This window comes from Seriola lalandi, unplaced genomic scaffold, assembly GCF_002814215.2.
Source record: "Seriola lalandi dorsalis isolate HSWRI2012SDOR001 ecotype SW California unplaced genomic scaffold, Sedor1 jcf7180002054237, whole genome shotgun sequence".
In the NCBI taxonomy this organism is placed as follows: domain Eukaryota; kingdom Metazoa; phylum Chordata; class Actinopteri; order Carangiformes; family Carangidae; genus Seriola; species Seriola lalandi.
Window position 1 is genome coordinate 81,659 of NW_019524790.1, and position 5,674 is coordinate 87,332.

Genomic DNA, 5,674 nt, shown 5'->3' on the forward strand with positions numbered 1-5,674 from the left:
AAGAAACACTATTTACAATATTTATATAATGTACATGTTTTCCTGATTTCGAATCTCCATTCAGCCATTCTGCAAAACAGTTTCTGTCCAGCTGCAGGTAAAAGGCTGGCCTTTTCTTTTGCAGTGTTCACACCTCCTGCGACCTGTGGTGGGTCTCGTGCTTGGGCCTGCTACAATGACGCCAGCAATAGGCACAGGAAGATGACCCGCAGGTGCCTGGGCAACTGAATGGGCAACATTCAACTGAATATTGAGCCAGATGTTCGACTGAGACCGTCGTCCATTGTCCCAGACATCAGGTACTTGTTGGCCGCTATGCATATTAAAAAAATGAGTGGCATCCCTATGGCCATCCCAGATCCATCTTATGGAGCCTCTTCCAGACTTTTTGATGTGGGCATTCACATCTGTCTGAGGGCAGTCCTTGTTGTTCTCCCTGTAGGTTCCACAGGCAGCAAACCTGTGGTAATGGAGAGCCCTGAAGCACTCTGGGCTAGAATAAAAATTGTCTATGTAGATATGGAACAACATCATAGGACAGGCCATGTCAGGACGAGATGTCACTTTTTCATGTGTAAACTGATAAGTCCACTGTGTAGCCATTCCTTGAATCAGCCAACACATACAGCTTGAACCCCCATTTTATGGATTTTGCCTTCATGTACTGGATCATCCCTGCTTGAGCCTTGGAGGCAGCCATTCTCTCATTCATGGCCAGGTCTCTGTAGGGGTGATAAAATAACTAGCTTGCATTCTTGACGGTGTCCATGAGAGGCTTTACTCTGAAGAGTTTGTGGTGGTTTGGATTGTGCCCTTCATTCAGTCATTTTCTAGATCCTCATCAGGATTGCTGAGATTAATGCAACAGGACATTGTTCTGTACCTGTCCTGTGACACAGTCTGTGGCAAAGAAAGGAAGTGATTCTACCTCCATTAATCTGCAATGCTGTCAAGTTTTATTATGGCCATGTACATAAGCAGTCCTATGTACAGTACTTTTAAAATTCCCCTGCATCAAAGTCTGTCCATTTGTGTTTCTTTCTCTATGCGATCTTTTTAGCAGCCTGCTTGTTTGTGTTCTCAGAGTGTTTGAAAGGGAAGAAAAGTGCAAAAACAATCAGTTCAAGCCGTGTATACGTCGAGATGGAGCTGTGTCCATATCCTCTTTTAGTGGGTAATGAGCTCTGCCAAGAATCTCTCTTGTCACTGACTATGATTTTTATGAAAAAGATCAGAGCCAGTCTGGTTAGAAAATGGCGGACTGCTCCGTGGAAGTGAGCTGCTGCCCTAAGGAGTCCATGTTTTGGGTAGTTACCAAAAGAATGATACTGTGGATGCAAGCGCTCAGCTTTAGACACAGGAGAGGTTAACCCTCTGTGGTCGTTGGACCATGGCATTTTCTTGATGTGACGCCATCTGCCTGTCACTGTTCAGAAGTGGTGGATGTGTTTTCTTCTGTGTGACACTAGCCAATGGGCACTCAGGAAATTACGAAGGACCTACCCACTGCCTTGATATTACAATACTTCATAGTTAAGACTCTTGGTTTGGACTTTGGGTTTATTTCCCGTTTTATTTTGATATCACTTCCCCTTTGTGTTGTGTGCTTCATTTACTTCCTGTTCCTGCTTAGTGATTGCCTGCCCTGCCCTAATGTGTTTTACCTGTGTTCAATTACCCTTACCCTTAACCTCAGTTTGTCTGTTTTGTCACAGTTTGTTCCAGTTCAGTCCCCTCATGTGTTTCCTTAGTTTTGCCAGTTTTCGGGATTGCTTTCAGATTCTACGGTTTTTATGTCTCCACCATTCAACAGTTTTCATGTGTCCACCAGGCGACAGCCAGAGCCGGAGGCATATTGTCTTCGGGTTGTCAGTCCGTCCATCCAATTCTTGTGGAAACGGTATCTCAATAACGCCTCAATAACGGTATCTCAATAACGCCTCAATAACGGTGGCTAAAGGTCAAAGGCTCAAAAACTGCAGTTTTGGCCTTTTGAATGCAATATTTTGAGAAATCCTCAAGGGAATCCCTTCAAATTTTGCACAAATATCCACTGTGTGAGTGAGTGAACACAGCATCTGCTTGTTTGGTCTTTCTTTTTGATTTTTTATCTTTAAATGGGCTGTAATTCCACATAGTTTATTAATCACAGTTCACATTGGTTTAGATACAGTGCTTTTTGGTGTTTTTTTCTTTGATCTTTCCCCTTACCGGCGTCTTGTGGAAGGGGAAGCCACAACACTTTTGAGTGGAGGAGTGGGCTTCCTCTTCTCCATGGCTTTTAAACCCAACTCACTGGAGGTCCAACACTTTGTTGAGGGGAGGTTGCTTTTAATCAGAGCTCAGGTTGACCATTTTAAAGCTGTTTCTATTAATGTTTATGCTCCAACAACCGGTGCAGAGAGGAAGCAGTTTTTACTTAAAGTTAATGATGTTTTAAATGGCTTTGCCTCAGAGGATTTTTTATTCTTGGGTGGGGATTTTAACTGCATTGAAGATACGACTTTAGGTCGCAATCATGCAGAGCCTCATCCTGCCTCTCAGCACGCCTTAAAGCAGCTGGTCCACTCTCATGGCCTGGTGGATGTGTGGAGGAGGATGCACCCAGACTCTAGACAGAATACCTGGTTCCACTTCAGAGAGGGTAGGGTCTCCTCAGCCCGACTTGACCGGATTTATTGTTCTCAAGCATCATTTTAACATTGTTAAAAATTTTAATATTTTATCTGCTGGTTTTACTGATCATTCCCTGCTTTTATGTAGAGTTTTTATTCGAAAATTTTAGGCCAAAAAGCGCATATTGGCATTTTAATTCTATTTTTATATTTGATAAGACTTTCAGGGAGGTCTTTATTTATTTCTGGGGTTTTTAGACAGAGAAAGGATGATTTTAGCAGTCTTAGGCAGTGATGGGACCATAGTAAGACTCCTGTGTCAGCAGCACACCATCAATGTCACCCGAGACGTCACCAGATCTATGTAGGATCTAGAGACCAATATAATGGAACTAGAACATTTAAGTGAGTCCACATAAAATCGAGGCTATATTGAAAGCCTTAAAGTAAAAAAAAAATGGCTTTAGCCAACCTGTTAAACATTGCAGCCGGCTAATGACAGGGGCTTACCAACTGAGATCTCCATGGAGAGAACCATGTCTGCATAACAACAGACAATTGTACATGCTTACAAGGCTGTAAGTTAAACAAATCAGTCAATAAACTACTGTGACTGAAATAGTTAAATAAAACTATGTCATTCATGTCAATTCATGCATCATATAATTTCATCATGACATATAAGCCTGGCCTACAGGAAACAGTTCATGTTTAATCAATCTAATATATTGTTAGTCATAATATAGAATGATTTATTCCTTGTGTTTGTTGAATAATACAGAAGATAAGAGGAACTTAAAAAAAAAATCGCATATTAAATTGCAATTGCAATGTTGTTTAAAAAAATATATATATATCACATTTAGATTATTTTCCAAAATCGTTCAGCCCTAGGAACTACCTCAGGTCTCAAGAGACAAACTCACATCTCAAGGTCCCCCTCCAAATGCAGAAGCTACAGGCTGCCCTGCAGGGCATGCAGGGGCAGAGGACTCCTGGCATCAATGGCCTCACAACAGAGTTTTATAAGGCCTTCTGAGACATCTTGGCACAAAATGTCCTCGATGTTTTTAATGAGTGTCTGGCCTCTGGTTCCATGCCGGTGTCCTGCAGGAGGGCAGTCCTCACCCTACTGCTAAAGTAGGGGAGCCTGCAGGACATCCAAAACTGGCGCCTTGTGTCACTGCTCTGTGTGGATTACAAACTTCTGTCCAAAGTCTTGGCCTCCAGGCTCGGGAGAGCTATGGAGCAGGTTGTCCACTGGGAACAGACCTACTGTGTGCCCGGCAGGTCAATGGTGGACAATGTCCACCTAATTTGGGATGTTTTGGATGTGTCTGGTTCATTGGGTTTAGATACTGGTCTGATTTCCCTGGATCAGGAAAAGGCTTTTGACCGCATTGAGCACAACTTCCTTTGGAAAATAATGGAGAAGTTTGGGTTCAGCACTGATTTCACAGCTAAGATCAAGGTGCAGTAAAGCGAGGTTGAGAGTGTGCTGAAGTTTAACGGCAGTCTGTGTGCTTCTTTTAGAGTGTGCAGAGGTGTCAGACAGGGCTGTGCTGTCGGGGATGTTTTTTGTTTGTTTTTTATTGGGTAACCAAACAGATTCTAAACACAAACTGGCTGTTTGAAGAAAATAATGGCTTATTTTAGATCTTGTTGTTTTTATTCACTCCTGCTATTGTTTCCTTTTCTTTTTTTAAAAGCAAAATATAAGAGGGAAAAAGAGATTGTGTAACATATGAAAATGTTGCTCAATAAACATAAAGTTGAAAAAAAAAATGCTGCTGCTTGCCTTTTGATTGGAGCACACAAGCGAGAGCCAAGCTTCAATAAACATCCTCAGACATAAGATATCCTGGACTCCAGCGCTCTTTCTTCACCACCAATGATAAGAACAATCTGGCGTCACAAAAAGGGTCTCTTATGTCTGAGGATATTTTATGAAGCTTGGCCAAGGAGAAAAGAGGAATCATCAATACTGTCTCTTGTGCATGATGTCACCTCAATTCTGAAGCAGGAACCCCTGAGGATAGTCTTTATACACTTAGAGAGATTACTATAGATAGCTTACACTGCATAATTGGTCAAATATCTAAAAGAGTGTGAGAAAAGGGATGTATAAATACACTATTGGTTTATTAACCATAAACAAGGAAACATGACTATATGCGTTCAGGTGCCGATTCTTAAAACACCCATCCACTTGCTACTGACTATATCCAAGGTCTTCTGTTATCAATCGTGGCACCAGCAGTATCAGCAGCAAACCACAGAGTTGCATCTGGAGGAGCCGCCTGAGCGTCTCAAGGCCTGTAAGATTTAATGCAGTAGCTGTGGCACAGCAACCTAGGGCCTCACACTGACCTGAGTCAGTCATTCATTAGGCGGACAAGAGAAAATTCCCTCACAATTTCTATGATTCAGAAAAGACCAAAAACATATTGTTAGAAGAAGCTGTGGAATGAGATGCTTATAGTTTTTATCAAACAAATACATCTTAAAACCCTAACCCTAATAATAATAATAATATTAATAATAATAATAATAATAATAATAATAATAATAATGAAAGTATGTGAGTCTGGGAGACATAAATTGCATGTATGTGTTTATTATACATTTTTTTCTCAGCCAGTGTGTGAATGGTCCAGTACAAGGTCTTCTGGTATTTAAGATGGCAGAAGAAACATGTCAGACTCATTGGCAGAGGAAAAAAATTTGACAGCATGTGATTTTTTCAAAAGCTAACTATTTATACAATTAAGCGAAAAAGCTGCTATTCTGCTTTAAAATACAAAAGACAACACCAACAACCCTCAATCCATCTAGCTCAATTAAATTCCTTCTTGAAGATCTTTGACTACAGTGTACATTGACAAAGTTCACAAACAAGTATCCATATTATATGCGTCTACAGGACTGACACTAACATTGTTCAGTTAATAATAAGTCTAATCAGCAATATGGATTCAACTACATAAACACAGGGATGTGTACTAGAGTTAAATTACAAGGTTGCATTTTCCATATTAAGCTATAACTGTGCACACTAT